Below are 12,961 nucleotides of genomic sequence, written 5' to 3' on the forward strand. Positions count from 1 at the left end.
ACATCCATCCCCCTCCTCTCATTTTCATAATGTCCCTAAAAATCAACATCCGTCCCCCTCCCCTTATTATCATAATGTCCCTAAAAATCAACATCCGTCCCCCTCCTCTTATTATCATAATGTCCCTAAAAATCAACATCCGTCCCCCTCCTCTTATTATCATAATGTCCCTAAAAATCATCACCCGTCCCCCTCCTCTTATGTCAATAAAAATCAATACCCGACCCCCTCCTCTTATTATCATAATGTCCCTAAAAATCAACATCCGTCCCCCTCCTCTTATTATCATAATCTCCCTAAAAATCAACATCCGTCCCCCCCCTCTTATTTTCATAATGTCCCTAAAAATCAACATCCGTCCCCCTCCTCTTATTATCATAATGTCCCTAAAAATCAACATCCGTACCCCTCCTCTTATCATCAAAGTGTCCCTAAAAATCAACATACGTCCCCCTCCTCTTATTATAATAATGTCCCTAAAAATCATCATCCGTCCCCCTCCTCTTATTTTCATAATGTCCCTAAAAATCATCATCCGTCCCCCTCCTCTTATTATCATAATGTCCCTAAAAATCAACATCCGTCCCCCTCCTCTTATCATAATGTCCCCAAAAATCATCATCCCTCCCCCTCCTCTTATTATCATAATCTTGCTAAAAATCAACATCCGTCCCCCTCCTCTTATTTTCATAATGTCCCTAAAAATCAACATCCCTCCCCCTCCTCTTATTATCATGTCTCTAAAAATCAACATCCGCCCCCCTCCTCTTATTATCATAATGTCCCTAAAAATCAACATCCGCCCCCCTCCTCTTATTATCATAATGTCCCTAAAAATCAACATCCATCCCCCTCCTCTTATTTTCATAATGTCCCTAAAAATCAACATCCGTCCCCCTCCTCTTATTATCATAATGTCCCTAAAAATCAACATCCGTCCCCCTCCTCTTATTATCACAATGTCCCTAAAAATCAACATCCGTCCCCCTCCTCTTATTATCATAATCTCCCTAAAAATCAACATCCGTCCCCCCCCTCTTATTTTCATAATGTCCCTAAAAATCAACATCCGTCCCCCTCCTCTTATTATCATAATGTCCCTAAAAATCAACATCCGTACCCCTCCTCTTATTATCATAGTGTCCCTAAAAATCAACATACGTCCCCCTCCTCTTATTATCATAATGTCCCTAAAAATCATCATCCGTCCCCCTCCTCTTATTTTCATAATGTCCCTAAAAATCATCATCCGTCCCCCTCCTCTTATTTTCATAATGTCCCTAAAAATCAACATCCGTCCCCCTCCTATTATTATCATAATGTCCCCAAAAATCAACATCCGTCCCCCTCCTCTTATTATCATAATGTCCCTAAAAATCATCATCCGTCCCCCTCCTCTTATTATCATAATGTCCCTAAAAATCAACATCCGTCCCCCTCCTCTTATTTTCATAATGTCCCCAAAAATCATCATCCGTCCCCCTCCTCTTATTATCATAATCTTGCTAAAAATCAACATCCGTCCCCCTCCTCTTATTTTCATAATGTCCCTAAAAATCAACATCCCTCCCCCTCCTCTTATTATCATGTCTCTAAAAATCAACATCCGCCCCCCTCCTCTTATTATCATAATGTCCCTAAAAATCAATATCCGCCCCCCTCCTCTTATTATCATAATGTCCCTAAAAATCAACATCCATCCCCCTCCTCTTATTTTCATAATGTCCCTAAAAATCAACATCCGTCCCCCTCCTCTTATTATCATAATGTCCCTAAAAATCAACATCCGTCCCCCTCCTCTTATTATCACAATGTCCCTAAAAATCAACATCCGTCCCCCTCCTCTTATTATCACAATGTCCCTAAAAATCAACATCCGTCCCCCTCCTCTTATTATCATAATGTCCCTAAAAATCAACATCCGTCCCCCTCCTCTTATTATCATAATGTCCCTAAAAATCAACATCCGTACCCCTCCTCTTATTATCATAGTGTCCCTAAAAATCAACATACGTCCCCCTCCTCTTATTATCATAATGTCCCTAAAAATCATCATCCGTCCCCCTCCTCTTATTTTCATAATGTCCCTAAAAATCATCATCCGTCCCCCTCCTCTTATTATCATAATGTCCCTAAAAATCAACATCCGTCCCCCTCCTCTTATTATCATAATGTCCCTAAAAATCAACATCTGTCCCCCTCCTCTTATTTTCATAATGTCCCTAAAAATCAACATCCGTCCCTCTCCTCGTATTATCATAATCTCCGTAAAAATCAACATCCGTCCCCCTCCTCTTAGTATCATAATGTCCCTAAAAATCATCATCCGTCCCCCTCCTCTTAGTATCATAATGTCCCTAAAAATCATCATCCGTTCCCCTCCTCTTATTTTCATAATGTCCCTAAAAATCAACATCCGTCCCCCTCCTCTTATCATAATGTCCCTAAAAATCAACATCCGTCCCCCTCCTCTTATTATCATAATGTCCCTAAAAATCAACATCCGTCTCCCTCCTCTTATTATCATAATGTCCCTAAAAATTAACACCCGTCCCCCTCCTCTTATTATCATAATGTCCCTAAAAATCAACATCCGTCCCCCTCCTCTTATTATCATAATGTCCCTAAAAATCAACATCCGTCCCCCTCCTGTTATTATCATAATGTCCCTAAAAATCATCACCCGTCCCCCTCCTCTTATTTTCATAATGTCCCTAAAAATCAACATCCGTCCCCCTCCTCTTATTTTCATAATGTCCCTAAAAATCAACATCCGTCCCTCTCCTCGTATTATCATAATCTCCGTAAAAATCAACATCCGTCCCCCTCCTCTTAGTATCATAATGTCCCTAAAAATCATCATCCGTCCCCCTCCTCTTAGTATCATAATGTCCCTAAAAATCATCATCCGTTCCCCTCCTCTTATTTTCATAATGTCCCTAAAAATCAACATCCGTCCCCCTCCTCTTATTATCATAATATCCCTAAAAATCAACATCCGTCCCCCTCCTCTTATTATCATAATGTCCCTAAAAATCAACATCCGTCTCCCTCCTCTTATTATCATAATGTCCCTAAAAATTAACACCCGTCCCCCTCCTCTTATTATCATAATGTCCCTAAAAATCAACATCCGTCCCCCTCCTCTTATTATCATAATGTCCCTAAAAATCAACATCCGTCTCCCTCCTCTTATTATCATAATGTCCCTAAAAATTAACACCCGTCCCCCTCCTCTTATTATCATAATGTCCCTAAAAATCAACATCTGTCCCCCTCCTCTTATTATCATAATGTCCCTAAAAATCAACATCCGTCCCCCTCCTGTTATTATCATAATGTCCCTAAAAATCATCACCCGTCCCCCTCCTCTTATTATCATAATGTCTCTATAAATCAACATCCGTCCCCCTCCTCTTATTTTCATAATTTCCCTAAAAATCAACATCCGTCCCCCTCCTCTTATTATCATAATGTCCCTAAAAATCATCACCCGTCCCCTTCCTCTTATTATCATAATGTCCCCAAAAAACAACATCCGTCCCCCTCCTCTTATTATCATAATGTCCCTAAAAATCAACATCCGTCCCCTCCTCTTATTATCATAATGTCCCTAAAAATCAACATCCGTCCCCCTCCTCTTATTATCATAATGTCCCTAAAAATCAACATCTGTCCCCCTCCTCTTATTATCATAATGTCCCTAAAAATCAACATCCGTCCCCCTCCTCTTATTATCATAATGTCCCTAAAAATCATCACCCCTTCCCCCTCCTCTTATTATCATAATGTCCCTAAAAATCAACATCCGTCCCCCTCCTCTTATTATCATAATGTCCCTAAAAATCATCACCCGTCCCCCTCCTCTTATTATCATGTCTCTATAAATCAACATCCGTCCCCCTCCTCTTATTATCATAATGTCCCTAAAAATCAACATCCGTCCCCCTCCTCTTATTTTCATAATGTCCCCAAAAATCATCATCCGTCCCCCTCCTCTTATTATCATAATCTTGCTAAAAATCAACATCCGTCCCCCTCCTCTTATTTTCATAATGTCCCTAAAAATCAACATCCCTCCCCCTCCTCTTATTATCATGTCTCTAAAAATCAACATCCGCCCCCCTCCTCTTATTATCATAATGTCCCTAAAAATCAATATCCGCCCCCCTCCTCTTATTATCATAATGGCCCTAAAAATCAACATCCATCCCCCTCCTCTTATTTTCATAATGTCCCTAAAAATCAACATCCGTCCCCCTCCTCTTATTATCATAATGTCCCTAAAAATCAACATCCGTCCCCCTCCTCTTATTATCACAATGTCCCTAAAAATCAACATCCGTCCCCCTCCTCTTATTATCACAATGTCCCTAAAAATCAACATCCGTCCCCCTCCTCTTATTATCATAATGTCCCTAAAAATCAACATCCGTCCCCCTCCTCTTATTATCATAATGTCCCTAAAAATCAACATCCGTACCCCTCCTCTTATTATCATAGTGTCCCTAAAAATCAACATACGTCCCCCTCCTCTTATTATCATAATGTCCCTAAAAATCATCATCCGTCCCCCTCCTCTTATTTTCATAATGTCCCTAAAAATCATCATCCGTCCCCCTCCTCTTATTATCATAATGTCCCTAAAAATCAACATCCGTCCCCCTCCTCTTATTATCATAATGTCCCTAAAAATCAACATCCGTCCCCCTCCTCTTATTATCATAATGTCCCTAAAAATCAACATCCGTCCCCCTCCTGTTATTATCATAATGTCCCTAAAAATCATCACCCGTCCCCCTCCTCTTATTTTCATAATGTCCCTAAAAATCAACATCCGTCCCCCTCCTCTTATTTTCATAATGTCCCTAAAAATCAACATCCGTCCCTCTCCTCGTATTATCATAATCTCCGTAAAAATCAACATCCATCCCCCTCCTCTTAGTATCATAATGTCCCTAAAAATCATCATCCGTCCCCCTCCTCTTAGTATCATAATGTCCCTAAAAATCATCATCCGTTCCCCTCCTCTTATTTTCATAATGTCCCTAAAAATCAACATCCGTCCCCCTCCTCTTATTATCATAATGTCCCTAAAAATCAACATCCGTCCCCCTCCTCTTATTATCATAATGTCCCTAAAAATCAACATCCGTCTCCCTCCTCTTATTATCATAATGTCCCTAAAAATTAACACCCGTCCCCCTCCTCTTATTATCATAATGTCCCTAAAAATCAACATCCGTCCCCCTCCTCTTATTATCATAATGTCCCTAAAAATCAACATCCGTCTCCCTCCTCTTATTATCATAATGTCCCTAAAAATTAACACCCGTCCCCCTCCTCTTATTATCATAATGTCCCTAAAAATCAACATCTGTCCCCCTCCTCTTATTATCATAATGTCCCTAAAAATCAACATCCGTCCCCCTCCTGTTATTATCATAATGTCCCTAAAAATCATCACCCGTCCCCCTCCTCTTATTATCATAATGTCTCTATAAATCAACATCCGTCCCCCTCCTCTTATTTTCATAATTTCCCTAAAAATCAACATCCGTCCCCCTCCTCTTATTATCATAATGTCCCTAAAAATCATCACCCGTCCCCTTCCTCTTATTATCATAATGTCCCCAAAAAACAACATCCGTCCCCCTCCTCTTATTATCATAATGTCCCTAAAAATCAACATCCGTCCCCTCCTCTTATTATCATAATGTCCCTAAAAATCAACATCCGTCCCCCTCCTCTTATTATCATAATGTCCCTAAAAATCAACATCTGTCCCCCTCCTCTTATTATCATAATGTCCCTAAAAATCAACATCCGTCCCCCTCCTGTTATTATCATAATGTCCCTAAAAATCATCACCCGTCCCCCTCCTCTTATTATCATAATGTCTCTATAAATCAACATCCGTCCCCCTCCTCTTATTTTCATAATTTCCCTAAAAATCAACATCCGTCCCCCTCCTCTTATTATCATAATGTCCCTAAAAATCATCACCCGTCCTCCTCCTCTTATTATCATAATGTCCCCAAAAAACAACATCCGTCCCCCTCCTCTTATTATCATAATGTCCCTAAAAATCAACATCCGTCCCCTCCTCTTATTATCATAATGTCCCTAAAAATCAACATCCGTCCCCCTCCTCTTATTATCATAATGTCCCTAAAAATCAACATCCGTCCCCCTCCTCTTATTATCATAATGTCCCTAAAATTCAACATCCGTCCCCCTCCTCTTATTTTCATAATGTCCCTAAAAATCAAATCCGTCCCCCTCCTCTTATTATCATAATGTCCCTAAAAATCAACATCCGTCCCCCTCCTCTTATTATCATAATGTCCCTAAAAATCAACATCCGTCCCCCTCCTCTTATTTTCATAATGTCCCTAAAAATCAACATCCATCCCCCTCCTCTTATTTTCATAATGTCCCTAAAAATCAACATCCGTCCCCCTACTCTTATTGTCATAGTGTCCCTAAAAATCAACATACGTCCCCCTCCTCTTATCATGTCAATAAAAATCAATACCCGACCCCCTCCTCTTATTATCATAATGTTCCTAAAAATCAACATCCGTCCCCCTCCTCTTATTATCATAATCTCCCTAAAAATCAACATCCGTCCCCCCCTCTTATTTTCATAATGTCCCTAAAAATCATCATCCGTCCCCCTCCTCTTATTATCATAATGTCCCTAAAAATCATCACCCGTCCCCCTCCTCTTATTATCATAATGTCCCTAAAAATCAACATCCGTCCCCCTCCTCTTATTATCATGTCTCTAAAAATCAACATCCGTCCCTCTCCTCGTATTATCATAATCTCCGTGAAAATCAACATCCGTCCCCCTCCTCTTAGTATCATAATGTCCCTAAAAATCATCATCCGTCCCCCTCCTCTTAGTATCATAATGTCCCTAAAAATCAACATCCGTCCCCCTCCTCTTATTTTCATAATGTCCCTAAAAATCATCATCCGTCCCCCTCCTCTTATTTTCATAATGTCCCTAAAAATCAACATCCGTCCCCCTCCTCTTATTTTCATAATGTCCCTAAAAATCATCATCTGTCCCCCCCCTCTTATTATCATAATGTCCCTATGAATCAACATCCGTCCCCCTCCTCTTATTTTCATGTCCCTAAAAATCAACATCCGTCCCCCTCCTCTTATTATCATAATGTCCCTAAAAATCATCACCCGTCCCCCTCCTCTTATCATGTCAATAAAAATCAATACCCGACCCCCTCCTCTTATTATCATAATGTCCCTAAAAATCAACATCCTTCCCCCTCCTCTTATTATCATAATGTCCCCAAAAATCAACATCCGTCCCCCTCCTCTTATTATCGTAATCTCCCTAAAAATCGACATCCGTCCCCCTCCTCTTATTTTCGTAATTTCCCTAAAAATCAACATCCGTCCCCCTCCTCTTATTCCCATAATGTCCCTAAAAATCATCATCCGTCCCCCTCCTCTTATTTCCATAATGTCCCTAAAAATCATCATCCGTCCCCCTCCTCTTGTTATCATAATGTCCCTAAAAATCAACATCCGTCCCCCTCCTCTTATTATCATAATGTCCCCAAAAATCAACATCCGTCCCCCTCCTCTTAGTATCATAATGTTCCTAAAAATCATCATCCGTCCCCCTCCTCTTATTTTCATATTGTCCCTAAAAATCAACATCCGTCCCCCTCCTCTTATGTTCATATTGTCCCTAAAAATCAACATCCGTCCCCCTCCTCTTATTTTCATGTCCCTAAAAATCAACATCCGTCCCCCTCCTCTTATTATCATAATGTCCCTAAAAATCAACATCCGTCCCCCTCCTCTTATTATCATAATTTTCCCTAAAAATCAACATCCGTCCCCCTCCTCTTATTATCATAATGTCCCTAAAAATCATCATCCGTCCCCCCCCCTCTTATTATCATAATGTCCCTATGAATCAACATCCGTCCCCCTCCTCTTATTTTCATGTCCCTAAAAATCAATACCCGACCCCCTCCTCTTATTATCATAATGTCCCTAAAAATCAACATCCGTCCCCCTCCTATTATTATCACAATGTCCCCAAAAATCAACATCCGTCCCCCTCCTCTTATTATCGTAATCTCCCTAAAAATCGACATCCGTCCCCCTCCTCTTATTTTCGTAATTTCCCTAAAAATCAACATCCGTCCCCCTCCTCTTATTATCATAATGTCCCTAAAAATCAACATCCGTCGCCCTCCTCTTATTATCATAATGTCCCTAAAAATCAACATCCGTACCCCTCCTCTTATTATCATAATGTCCCTAAAAATCAACATACGTCCCCCTCCTCTTAATATCATAATGTCCCTAAAAATCAACATCCGTCCCCCTTTTCTTATTATCATAATGTCCCTAAAAATCATCACCCGTCCCCGTCCTCTTATTTCCATAATGTCCCTAAAAATCATCATCCGTCCCCCTCCTCTTATTTCCATAATGTCCCTAAAAATCATCATCCGTCCCCCTCCTCTTGTTATCATAATGTCCCTAAAAATCAACATCCGTCCCCCTCCTCTTATTATCATAATGTCCCCAAAAATCAACATCCGTCCCCCTCCTCTTATCATAATGTCCCCAAAAATCATCATCCGTCCCCCTCCTCTTATTATCATAATCTCCCTAAAAATCAACATCCGTCCCCCTCCTCTTATTATCATAATGTCCCTAAAAATCAACATCCGTACCCCTCCTCTTATTATCATAGTGTCCCTAAAAATCAACATACGTCCCCCTCCTCTTATTATCATAATGTCCCTAAAAATCATCATCCGTCCCCCTCCTCTTATTTTCATAATGTCCCTAAAAATCATCATCCGTCCCCCTCCTCTTATTATCATAATGTCCCTAAAAATCAACATCCATCCCCCTCCTCTTATTATCATAATGTCCCCAAAAATCAACATCCGTCCCCCTCCTCTTATTATCATAATCTCCCTAAAAATCAACATCGGTCCCCCTCCTCTTATTTTCATAATCTCCCTAAAAATCAACATCCGTCCCCCTCCTCTTATTATCATAATGTCCCTAAAAATCAACATCCGTCCCCCTCCTCGTATTATCATAATCTCCGTAAAAATCAAAATCCGTCCCCCTCCTCTTATTTTCATAATGTCCCAAAAAATCAACATCCATCCCCCTCCTCTTATTATCTAAATGTCCCTAAAAATCAACATCCGTCCCCCTCCTCTTATTTTCATAATGTCCCTAAAAATCAACATCCATCCCCCTCCTCTTATTTTCATAATGTCCCTAAAAATCAACATCCGTCCCCCTACTCTTATTGTCATAGTGTCCCTAAAAATCAACATACGTCCCCCTCCTCTTATCATGTCAATAAAAATCAATACCCGACCCCCTCCTCTTATTATCATAATGTCCCTAAAAATCAACATCCGTCCCCCTCCTCTTATTATCATAATCTCCCTAAAAATCAACATCCGTCCCCCCCCTCTTATTTTCATAATGTCCCTAAAAATCATCATCCGTCCCCCTCCTCTTATTATCATAATGTCCCTAAAAATCATCACCCGTCCCCCTCCTCTTATTATCATAATGTCCCTAAAAATCAACATCCGTCCCCCTCCTCTTATTATCATGTCTCTAAAAATCAACATCCGTCCCTCTCCTCGTATTATCATAATCTCCGTAAAAATCAACATCCGTCCCCCTCCTCTTAGTATCATAATGTCCCTAAAAATCATCATCCGTCCCCCTCCTCTTAGTATCATAATGTCCCTAAAAATCATCATCCGTTCCCCTCCTCTTATTTTCATAATGTCCCTAAAAATCAACATCCGTCCCCCTCCTCTTATTATCATAATATCCCTAAAAATCAACATCCGTCCCCCTCCTCTTATTATCATAATGTCCCTAAAAATCAACATCCGTCTCCCTCCTCTTATTATCATAATGTCCCTAAAAATTAACACCCGTCCCCCTCCTCTTATTATCATAATGTCCCTAAAAATCAACATCCGTCCCCCTCCTCTTATTATCATAATGTCCCTAAAAATCAACATCCGTCTCCCTCCTCTTATTATCATAATGTCCCTAAAAATTAACACCCGTCCCCCTCCTCTTATTATCATAATGTCCCTAAAAATCAACATCCGTCCCCCTCCTCTTATTATCATAATGTCCCTAAAAATCAACATCCGTCTCCCTCCTCTTATTATCATAATGTCCCTAAAAATTAACACCCGTCCCCCTCCTCTTATTATCATAATGTCCCTAAAAATCAACATCCGTCCCCTCCTCTTATTATCATAATGTCCCTAAAAATCAACATCCGTCCCCCTCCTCTTATTATCATAATGTCCCTAAAAATCAACATCCGTCCCCCTCCTCTTATTATCATAATGTCCCTAAAATTCAACATCCGTCCCCCTCCTCTTATTTTCATAATGTCCCTAAAAATCAAATCCGTCCCCCTCCTCTTATTATCATAATGTCCCTAAAAATCAACATCCGTCCCCCTCCTCTTATTATCATAATGTCCCTAAAAATCAACATCCGTCCCCCTCCTCTTATTTTCATAATGTCCCTAAAAATCAACATCCATCCCCCTCCTCTTATTTTCATAATGTCCCTAAAAATCAACATCCGTCCCCCTACTCTTATTGTCATAGTGTCCCTAAAAATCAACATACGTCCCCCTCCTCTTATCATGTCAATAAAAATCAATACCCGACCCCCTCCTCTTATTATCATAATGTTCCTAAAAATCAACATCCGTCCCCCTCCTCTTATTATCATAATCTCCCTAAAAATCAACATCCGTCCCCCCCTCTTATTTTCATAATGTCCCTAAAAATCATCATCCGTCCCCCTCCTCTTATTATCATAATGTCCCTAAAAATCATCACCCGTCCCCCTCCTCTTATTATCATAATGTCCCTAAAAATCAACATCCGTCCCCCTCCTCTTATTATCATGTCTCTAAAAATCAACATCCGTCCCTCTCCTCGTATTATCATAATCTCCGTGAAAATCAACATCCGTCCCCCTCCTCTTAGTATCATAATGTCCCTAAAAATCATCATCCGTCCCCCTCCTCTTAGTATCATAATGTCCCTAAAAATCAACATCCGTCCCCCTCCTCTTATTTTCATAATGTCCCTAAAAATCATCATCCGTCCCCCTCCTCTTATTTTCATAATGTCCCTAAAAATCAACATCCGTCCCCCTCCTCTTATTTTCATAATGTCCCTAAAAATCATCATCTGTCCCCCCCCTCTTATTATCATAATGTCCCTATGAATCAACATCCGTCCCCCTCCTCTTATTTTCATGTCCCTAAAAATCAACATCCGTCCCCCTCCTCTTATTATCATAATGTCCCTAAAAATCATCACCCGTCCCCCTCCTCTTATCATGTCAATAAAAATCAATACCCGACCCCCTCCTCTTATTATCATAATGTCCCTAAAAATCAACATCCTTCCCCCTCCTCTTATTATCATAATGTCCCCAAAAATCAACATCCGTCCCCCTCCTCTTATTATCGTAATCTCCCTAAAAATCGACATCCGTCCCCCTCCTCTTATTTTCGTAATTTCCCTAAAAATCAACATCCGTCCCCCTCCTCTTATTCCCATAATGTCCCTAAAAATCATCATCCGTCCCCCTCCTCTTATTTCCATAATGTCCCTAAAAATCATCATCCGTCCCCCTCCTCTTGTTATCATAATGTCCCTAAAAATCAACATCCGTCCCCCTCCTCTTATTATCATAATGTCCCCAAAAATCAACATCCGTCCCCCTCCTCTTAGTATCATAATGTTCCTAAAAATCATCATCCGTCCCCCTCCTCTTATTTTCATATTGTCCCTAAAAATCAACATCCGTCCCCCTCCTCTTATGTTCATATTGTCCCTAAAAATCAACATCCGTCCCCCTCCTCTTATTTTCATGTCCCTAAAAATCAACATCCGTCCCCCTCCTCTTATTATCATAATGTCCCTAAAAATCAACATCCGTCCCCCTCCTCTTATTATCATAATTTTCCCTAAAAATCAACATCCGTCCCCCTCCTCTTATTATCATAATGTCCCTAAAAATCATCATCCGTCCCCCCCCCTCTTATTATCATAATGTCCCTATGAATCAACATCCGTCCCCCTCCTCTTATTTTCATGTCCCTAAAAATCAATACCCGACCCCCTCCTCTTATTATCATAATGTCCCTAAAAATCAACATCCGTCCCCCTCCTATTATTATCACAATGTCCCCAAAAATCAACATCCGTCCCCCTCCTCTTATTATCGTAATCTCCCTAAAAATCGACATCCGTCCCCCTCCTCTTATTTTCGTAATTTCCCTAAAAATCAACATCCGTCCCCCTCCTCTTATTATCATAATGTCCCTAAAAATCAACATCCGTCGCCCTCCTCTTATTATCATAATGTCCCTAAAAATCAACATCCGTACCCCTCCTCTTATTATCATAATGTCCCTAAAAATCAACATACGTCCCCCTCCTCTTAATATCATAATGTCCCTAAAAATCAACATCCGTCCCCCTTTTCTTATTATCATAATGTCCCTAAAAATCATCACCCGTCCCCGTCCTCTTATTTCCATAATGTCCCTAAAAATCATCATCCGTCCCCCTCCTCTTATTTCCATAATGTCCCTAAAAATCATCATCCGTCCCCCTCCTCTTGTTATCATAATGTCCCTAAAAATCAACATCCGTCCCCCTCCTCTTATTATCATAATGTCCCCAAAAATCAACATCCGTCCCCCTCCTCTTATCATAATGTCCCCAAAAATCATCATCCGTCCCCCTCCTCTTATTATCATAATCTCCCTAAAAATCAACATCCGTCCCCCTCCTCTTATTATCATAATGTCCCTAAAAATCAACATCCGTACCCCTCCTCTTATTATCATAGTGTCCCTAAAAATCAACAT

This window comes from Lampris incognitus, chromosome 17, assembly GCF_029633865.1.
Source record: "Lampris incognitus isolate fLamInc1 chromosome 17, fLamInc1.hap2, whole genome shotgun sequence".
Lineage (NCBI taxonomy): Eukaryota > Metazoa > Chordata > Actinopteri > Lampriformes > Lampridae > Lampris > Lampris incognitus.